Source organism: Argopecten irradians, chromosome 15 (genome assembly GCF_041381155.1).
Source record: "Argopecten irradians isolate NY chromosome 15, Ai_NY, whole genome shotgun sequence".
Lineage (NCBI taxonomy): Eukaryota > Metazoa > Mollusca > Bivalvia > Pectinida > Pectinidae > Argopecten > Argopecten irradians.
Window position 1 is genome coordinate 24,261,438 of NC_091148.1, and position 9,812 is coordinate 24,271,249.

The following is a 9,812-nucleotide window of genomic DNA, read 5'->3' on the forward strand; positions in this document are numbered from 1 at the left end:
TTCTGTCGGGAACTTGTCAGGATCTTTCAATGAAGTTTCAGCAAAAATCGCACCAGGTGATTGAGAAGAAGTTCAATGTGTTTTCAAGATTCTGCGGTTGTGGCGGCCATCTTGATTTCGGGATCGACCCGAAAAATAACAACAGTTTCAGTGTTTTTTTTTTGCAAGGGTTTTAGCCAAATCGCACCGGTAGAACTTGAGAAGAAGTTCAAAATGTGTTTTTCAAGATGGCCGGCGGCCTGCTGTGGCGGCCATCTTGGGATTTCGGATCTCTCGAGCCTGGAAAAATTACAGCATATTTGTCCGGGGACAATGTCAGGTTCATTTCATCATTTCAATGGCACCCGGTAGAATTTGTAGAAGAAGTTGCAAAAATGTGTTTTCAAGATCGCACTGGTTAGTGGCGGCGGCCAGTGCTTGGATTTCGATCGACCCGAAAATACACAACACTTTATCAGGACCCATGTCAGGGTTCATCTTCAAGAAAGTTTCAGCCAAATCGCACCTGTAGACTTGAGAAGAAGTTTCAAATATGGCGTGTTTTTCATGTGGGCGGCTGTGGAGGACATCTTGGATTTAGGTATCGGACCCGAAAGAATTAACACCACTTTTGTTCGGGGACCATGTCCAGGATCATTTCATGTAAGTTTCAGCAAAATTGCACTGGTAGAAACTTGAACTGAGAAGAAGTTCAAAATGTGCAAAAGTTAACGCACGGCGGACGGCGGCACGGCGCACGGCGCGCACGGCGCACGACGACGACGGACGAAACATGAAGATCGACTATAAGGTCATCCTGACCCTTCAGGGTCAGATTGACCCTAAAAAAGGTTATTAATATATAGCAAAACATCTGTAGATTGATGTTTTGGGACAGAAACTGTTGCATTTGCAGGATTTATAATAAATTTTAATCACTGCCTCTGCCAGGAGTTTCAAACACAGAGACCTCTGGATTACATAGTCTTGACGCGTCACCAATCAAGCTAAAGAGAAGTTCTCTCTCTAGCCGAGTGATATATATGTTGTTGCTAGTATTGGACCTGGGTTACAACTGCTATTGTGAGAGGGAGGAAAACACTATTGGGATAAGTTTTTAACTAATGCAAACTGCAATTGCAAAAGTATTGCAATAAGTATTTCATTCCCAATGTCATACATATCTGGTGCAGTGTCAGTTTAGAGTTACTTCCCTTTGCTAGTGTCAGTGAACAATGGACTAATTCCACGTACCACATGATATCCGATATCATCTATTTTTTGACGTCATTCTATCACAAAATAGAAACAATATATATTAGTCCTGGCACACACCTTGTCATGCATCACATGGGTACATGAATTTAAAAGTCCCATTTCATGATCAAAACACACTGACATTGAACGTAACGCTGTCGGTTTCTTTTTGTTTTTGATTGAATAGCCCATGGGGAAAAAGAGGTGGACTTTTTGACTTTAATTGACTAGTCTGTTATCATATAAAACCTCTGCGAGTACTTCATTTTTAGTCCAGTTCAGCCCGGATCTTTGTAATCCTGACTGGCGTTCAATGGTAGGATTACTACTGCAAATACTTATCTCTATTGCACGGCCCGTGGGAGGGAAACGTACTATAAGGATTGTATATTTAGGATAACTTAGATGCCAGACTACTAATGACAGATAATAGTAATCTGCATTTTTGAATTCGTGGGTGAATTAAGTGTTATTCATTGCGATATGAATTGGACACTTCTTCATGTTGTACTTCTGGAGGCAGGAGTATTGTTTAGTTTTGAGTTACTTCCCCTTTGCTTGTGTCAGTCAGGACAATGGGATCTAATTCACGTACCATGTGTTAGTATACCCGTTTATATGTGTGCAGCAGGACTAGCAGCATATCTAGTGGTAAATTTTGAACGTAACTCTCTTGTCGTAATCTTTCGGCTGAAATATAAACGTCTGCGTGTGGGATATCATCTCTCTTTTTGATGTCAATTAAACTCAAGTCCCCCACAAAACGTTATCAGCGGTATCACGTAGTTAGTATGTGTTATTAGTCCCATTCATGATCAAAACTCACTGACATTGAAAACAATGTCAAGTAGCCACGTTTGTTTTTGATGGGTTGAATGACATATGAGGGAAAATTTTTGCAAAATAGCATAAAAAAAAAAATGAAAAAGAAAAAGTGACTGTTTTGATAACACATTGTTAGCCTTGTTATCGTATCTCAAACCTCTCTGCAACTATTTGTTTTAGTCCAGTTTGGTCTACAATTGTCAAACTATTGCATATACTTATTTGAATTTTGTGGGGAGGGAAACACAATGAAACACAAATTTTGGATAGTTTAAAATATGCAGACTGCAATATAGAATAGTATTGTAATGGTAATCCATTCTGAATTCTATTTCATATTTGTTTATTTTGAATCCCAACCATATAACGATGCTATTAGATTATATACCATGCTCACAACCTATTAATGCTATCCAATACATAGTTTCGGAGAGGAAGTAAGATTAGATATAACTAGAGATGTAACAATACTTTGTCAGGATCACCATGTCAGGATGCATGATTTCAGTGCAAGTTTTCAGCCAAATCGCACCGGTAGAACTTGAGAAGAAGTTCAAAATGTGTTTTCAAGATGGCGGCTGTGGCGGCCATCTTGGATTTTCGGATCGACCCGAAAATAACAGCATTTTGTCAGGGACCATGTCAGGACATTTCATGCAGTTTCAGCCAAATCGCACCATTTCAAATGTCAATATGGCGTCTGTGCGCCATCTTTGAATTTCGGATAGTCCCGAAAAATAACAACACCTTTGTCGGGACCATGTCAGGATCATTTACTTAAGACAAAATTGCACTGGTCCCAGAACTTGAGAACGAAGTTTCAAAATGTGGAAAAGTTAACGCACGGCGGACGACGGACGCGCCACGGCGCACGGCGCACGAGCGACGGACCGAAACATGACGGACTATAGGTTAGGTATCCAGACCCTTCGGGTCAGATGACCTAAAAAAGGTATGAGCAAAACATCTTAATTGAGTGAGTTTCGGACAGAAACTGTTGCATTTGGCAGGATTTATTATAAATTTAATCACTGCCTCTGCCCAGGGTTTCAAACACAGGACCCCTGGATTACTAGTCTGACGCTCAAACCAATCCAAGCTAAAAGAGGAAGTTCTCTCTTGCCGAGTGATATATTGTTTGCTTAGTATTTGACCGGGGTTTAACAACTGCTATTGTGTGGGGGGGGGAAATACACTATCTATTGGGATTAGTTTAAACTAATGCTAAAACTGCAAATTGCTAAAAGTAATGCAATAGTGTTTTTCATTCCCAATGTCATACAATCGGTTGCCGCTTGCGTGGGTCAGTCTAGAGAGTTATTCCCAGTATTTGCTAGTTGTCCATTGACAATGGGACTAATTCACGTACCACATGATAATCCGATATCAACTTTTTACGTCATCAATCTATCACAAATAGAAAAACAATATATATAGTCCTGCACACACATTGTCATGTCCACACATGGTAACATGAATTTAAAAGTCCACCCATTCATGATCAAAACACCACTTTTCAATATGGCGGCTGTGGAGGCCATCTTGGATTTCGGATTCGACCCGAAAAATAACAACACTTTGTCGGGACCATGTCAGGATCATTTCATGTAAGTTTCAGCAAAATTGCACTGGTAGAACTTGAGAAGAAGTTCAAAATGTGAAAAGTTAACGCACGGACGGCGCACGGCGCACGGCGCACGACGACGGACGAAACATGACGACTATAGGTCATCCTGACCCTTCGGGTCAGATGACCTAAAAAGGTATAGCAAAACATCTGTAGATTGAGTTTTCGGACAGAACTGTTGCATTTGGCAGGATTTATAATAAATTTAATCACTGCCTCTGCCAGGGTTCAAACACAGGACCTCTGGATTACTAGTCTGACGCTCAACCAATCAAGCTAAAGAGAAGTTCTCTCTAGCCGAGTGATATATTGTTGCTAGTATTGACCAGGGTTACAACTGCTATTGTGAGGGGGAAAACACTATTGGGATAGTTTAACTAATGCAAACTGCAATTGCAAAAGTATTGCAATAGTATTTCATTCCCAATGTCATACATCTGGTGCAGTGTCAGTTTAGAGTTACTTCCCTTTGCTAGTGTCAGTGACAATGGGACTAATTCACGTACCACATGATATCCGATATCATCTTTTGACGTCATTCTATCACAAATAGAAACAATATATATAGTCCTGTACACACCTTGTCAGGTATCACATGGTACATGAATTTAAAAGTCCCATTCATGATCAAACACACTGACATTGAGAACGATGTCGGTGTTTGTTTTTGATTGAATAGCATGGGGAAAAGGTGACTTTTAATTGATAGTCTGTTATCATATAAAACCTCTGCGAGTACTTCATTTTAGTCCAGTTCAGCCCGTTCTTTGTAATCCTGACTGGCGTTCAATGGTAGGATTACTACTGCAATACTATCTCTATTGCACGGGGAAACACTATAAGGATTGTTAAACTTATGCAGACTACTAATGCAATAGTATTGCATTTTGAATTCTATTAAATTCAATCTATGAATTGGACTTCATGTTGTACTTCTGGAGCAGTATTTGTTTAGAGTTACTTCCCTTTGCTAGTGTCAGTGACAATGGATCTAATTCACGTACCATGTGATAGTATACCCGTTAATATGTGTGCAGGACTATTATATCTAGTGGTAATTGAACGTAACTCTTTGTAATCTTTCGGCTGAAATAACGTCAGCGTGGGATATCATCTTTTGATGTCATTAAACTCAAGTCCCCCACAAAAGTTATCAGGTATCACGTAGTATGTGTATTAGTCCCATTCATGATCAAACTCACTGACATTGAAAACAATGTCAGTGTTTGTTTTTGATTGAATAGCATGAGGGAAAAAGTGACTTTTGATAACAATTGTTAGCCTGTTATCGTATCAAACCTCTGCAACTATTTCGTTTTAGTCCAGTTTCTACAATTCAAACTATTGCAATACTATTTATTTTGTGGGGAAACACAATTTGGATAGTTTAAATATGCAGACTGCAATAGCAATAGTATTGTAATGGTAATCCATTCTGAATTCTATTCAATTTGTTTAATTTTGAATCCCAACCATATAACGATGCTATAGATATATACCATACAACTATTAATGCTATCCAATACATAGTTTCGGAGAGGAAGTAATTTATATAACTAGAGATGTAACAATACTTTGTCAGGACCATGTCAGGATCATTTCATGCAAGTTTCAGCCAAATCGCACCGGTAGAACTTGAGAAGAAGTTCAAAATGTGTTTTCAAGATGGCGGCTGTGGCGGCCATCTTGGATTTCGGATCAACCCGAAAAATAACAACACTTTGTCGGGACCATGTCAGGATCATTTCATGCAAGTTTCAGCCAAATCGCACCTGTAGAACTTGAGAAGAAGTTCAAAATGTGTTTTCAAGATGGCGGCTGTGGCGGCCATCTTGGATTTCGGATCGACCCGAAAAATAACAACACTTTGTCGGGACCATGTCAGGATCATTTCATGTAAGTTTCAGCAAAATTGCACTGGTAGAACTTGAGAAGAAGTTCAAAACGTGTTTTCAATATGGCGGCTGTGGAGGCCATCTTGGATTTCGGATCGACGACCCGAAAAATAACAACACTTTGTCGGGACCATGTCAGGATCATTTCATGTAAGTTTCAGCAAAATTGCACTTGCACTGGTAGAACTTGAGAAGAAGTTCAAAATGTGAAAAGTTAACGCACGGCGGACGGCGGACGGCGCACGGCGCACGGCGCACGGCGCACGACGACGGACGAAACATGACGACTATAGGTCATCCTGACCCTTCGGGTCAGATGACCTAAAAAGGTATAGCAAAACATCTGTAGATTGAGTTTTCGGACAGAACTGTTGCATTTGGCAGGATTTATAATAAATTTAATCACTGCCTCTGCCAGGGTTCAAACACAGGACCTCTGGATTACTAGTCTGACGCTCAACCAATCAAGCTAAAGAGAAGTTCTCTCTAGCCGAGTGATATATTGTTGCTAGTATTGACCAGGGTTACAACTGCTATTGTGAGGGGGAAAACACTATTGGGATAGTTTAACTAATGCAAACTGCAATTGCAAAAGTATTGCAATAGTATTTCATTCCCAATGTCATACATCTGGTGCAGTGTCAGTTTAGAGTTACTTCCCTTTGCTAGTGTCAGTGACAATGGGACTAATTCACGTACCACATGATATCCGATATCATCTTTTGACGTCATTCTATCACAAATAGAAACAATATATATAGTCCTGCACACACCTTGTCATGCATCACATGGTACATGAATTTAAAAGTCCCATTCATGATCAAACACACTGACATTGAGAACGATGTCGGTGTTTGTTTTGTTTTTGATTGAATAGCATGGGGAAAAGGTGACTTTTAATTGATAGTCTGTTATCATATAAAACCTCTGCGAGTACTTCATTTTAGTCCAGTTCAGCCCGTTCTTTGTAATCCTGACTGGCGTTCAATGGTAGGATTACTACTGCAATACTATCTCTATTGCACGGGGAAACACTATAAGGATTGTTAAACTTATGCAGACTACTAATGCAATAGTATTGCATTTTGAATTCTATTAAATTCAATCTATGAATTGGACTTCATGTTGTACTTCTGGAGCAGTATTTGTTTAGAGTTACTTCCCTTTGCTAGTGTCAGTGACAATGGATCTAATTCACGTACCATGTGATAGTATACCCGTTAATATGTGTGCAGGACTAGCATATCTAGTGGTAATTGAACGTAACTCTTTGTAATCTTTCGGCTGAAATAACGTCAGCGTGGGATATCATCTTTTGATGTCATTAAACTCAAGTCCCCCACAAAAGTTATCAGGTATCACGTAGTATGTGTATTAGTCCCATTCATGATCAAACTCACTGACATTGAAAACAATGTCAGTGTTTGTTTTTGATTGAATAGCATGAGGGAAAAAGTGACTTTTGATAACAATTGTTAGCCTGTTATCGTATCAAACCTCTGCAACTATTTCGTTTTAGTCCAGTTTCTACAATTCAAACTATTGCAATACTATTTATTTTGTGGGGAAACACAATTTGGATAGTTTAAATATGCAGACTGCAATAGCAATAGTATTGTAATGGTAATCCATTCTGAATTCTATTCAATTTGTTTAATTTTGAATCCCAACCATATAACGATGCTATAGATATATACCATACAACTATTAATGCTATCCAATACATAGTTTCGGAGAGGAAGTAATTTATATAACTAGAGATGTAACAATACTTTGTCAGGACCATGTCAGGATCATTTCATGCAAGTTTCAGCCAAATCGCACCGGTAGAACTTGAGAAGAAGTTCAAAATGTGTTTTCAAGATGGCGGCTGTGGCGGCCATCTTGGATTTCGGATCGACCTGAAAAATAACAGCATTTTGTCGGGACCATGTCAGGATCATTTCATGCAAGTTTCAGCCAAATCGCACCGGTAGAACTTGAGAAGAAGTTCAAAATGTGTTTTCAAGATGGCGGCTGTGGCGGCCATCTTGGATTTCGGATCGACCCGAAAAATAACAACACTTTGTCGGGACCATGTCAGGATCATTTCATGCAAGTTTCAGCCAAATCGCACCGGTAGAACTTGAGAAGAAGTTCAAAATGTGTTTTCAAGATGGCGGCTTTGGCGGCCATCTTGGATTTCGGATCAACCCGAAAAATAGCAACACTTCGTCGGGACCATGTCAGGATCATTTCATGCAAGTTTCAGCCAAATCGCACCTGTAGAACTTGAGAAGAAGTTCAAAATGTGTTTTCAAGATGGCGGCTGTGGCGGCCATCTTGGATTTCGGATCGACCCGAAAAATAACAACACTTCGTCGGGACCATGTCAGGATCATTTCATGCAAGTTTCAGCCAAATCGCACCTGTAGAACTTGAGAAGAAGTTCAAAATGTGTTTTCAAGATGGCGGCTGTGGCGGCCATCTTGGATTTCGGATCGACCCGAAAAATAACAACACTTTGTCTGGACAATGTCAGGATCATTTCATGCAAGTTTAAGCCAAATCGCACCGGTAGAATTTGAGAAGAAGTTCAAATGTGTTTTCAAGATCGCGGTTGTGGCGGCCATCTTGGATTTCGGATCGACCCGAAAAATAACAACACTTTATCAGGACCATGTCAGGATCATTTCATGCAAGTTTCAGCCAAATCGCACCGGTAGAACTTGAGAAGAAGTTCAAAACGTGTTTTCAATATGGCGGCTGTGGAGGCCATCTTGGATTTCGGATCGACCCGAAAAATAACAACACTTTGTCGGGACCATGTCAGGATCATTTCATGTAAGTTTCAGCAAAATTGCACTGGTAGAACTTGAGAAGAAGTTCAAAATGTGAAAAGTTAACGCACGGCGGACGGCGGACGGCGCACGGCGCACGGCGCACGGCGCACGACGACGGACGAAACATGACGACTATAGGTCATCCTGACCCTTCGGGTCAGATGACCTAAAAAGGTATAGCAAAACATCTGTAGATTGAGTTTTCGGACAGAACTGTTGCATTTGGCTACTTTGGCCGCAGACAACAGTTTGCGCCTTTAGTTTAAAATAACACATGTTGATCTCAAACAGTCAACACATGCATAATGTTTTATATGTCTTTGGAAACATAGCTGGAAACCAAGCTATTTCTTGTTTCAGAAATGGGTTACACATTCTTGAGGTCTCGATTGCTAAGAAAATTCTTATCCGAAGTAAATGCATTTTCCTGGACCGGAGAACCGTATAGTAAAGGTTGCTTGGATGGCGGTAGCTACCACAGCAGGAACCAGTTTGCGAACATTCCTTAACTTAAAGGAATGCCTAGACTTAAAGTTCCCCATAGGAAACCATTACAGAAGTTGGAGAAAGATTTTAAGTTAATAAGCCCTCCCCAAAATACAAATGTATGTAATGCTTGCCTAGGGAAAAGTTTAAGTTAAGGAATTCCTGAAAGTTAAGGGATGTTCGTGAAACTTGGTCCAGGAGGTTGGCAGCTGAAAGGAGGTGTCATAACAGAATGCTTTCAATTGATTTGGTATATTATATCAATGACCTATTAACAGCCAAGGTCTTTGGTACATTTTAACAGCCAGGGTCCTTGGTGTATTATATCAATGCCCTAATAACAGCCAGAGTCTTTGGTGTATTATATCAATGCCCTATTAACAGCAAGAGTCTTTGTTATATTATATCAATGCCCTATTAACAGCCCGGGTCTTTGGTATATTATATCAATGCCCTATTAACAGCCAGGGTCTTTGGTATATTATATCAATGCCCTATTAACAGCCAGAGTCTTTGGTATATTATATCAATGCCCTATTAACATGGTATATTATATCAATGCCCTATTAACAGCCAGAGTCTTTGGTATATTATATCAATGCCCTATTAACAGCCAGAGTCTTTGGTATATTATATCAATGCCCTATTAACAGCCAGAGTCTTTGGTATATTATATCAATGCCCTATTAACAGCCAGGGTCTTTGGTATATTATATCAATGCCCTATTAACAGCCAGGGTCTTTGTTATAATATATAAATGCCCTATTAACAGTAAGGGTCTCTGCTATAATATACAAATGCCCTATTAATAGCCAGGGTTTTGCTATAAAATATAAATGCCCTATTAACAGCAAGGGTCTTTGCTATAATATATAAATGCCCTATTAACAGCAAGGGTCTTTGCTATAATATATAAATGC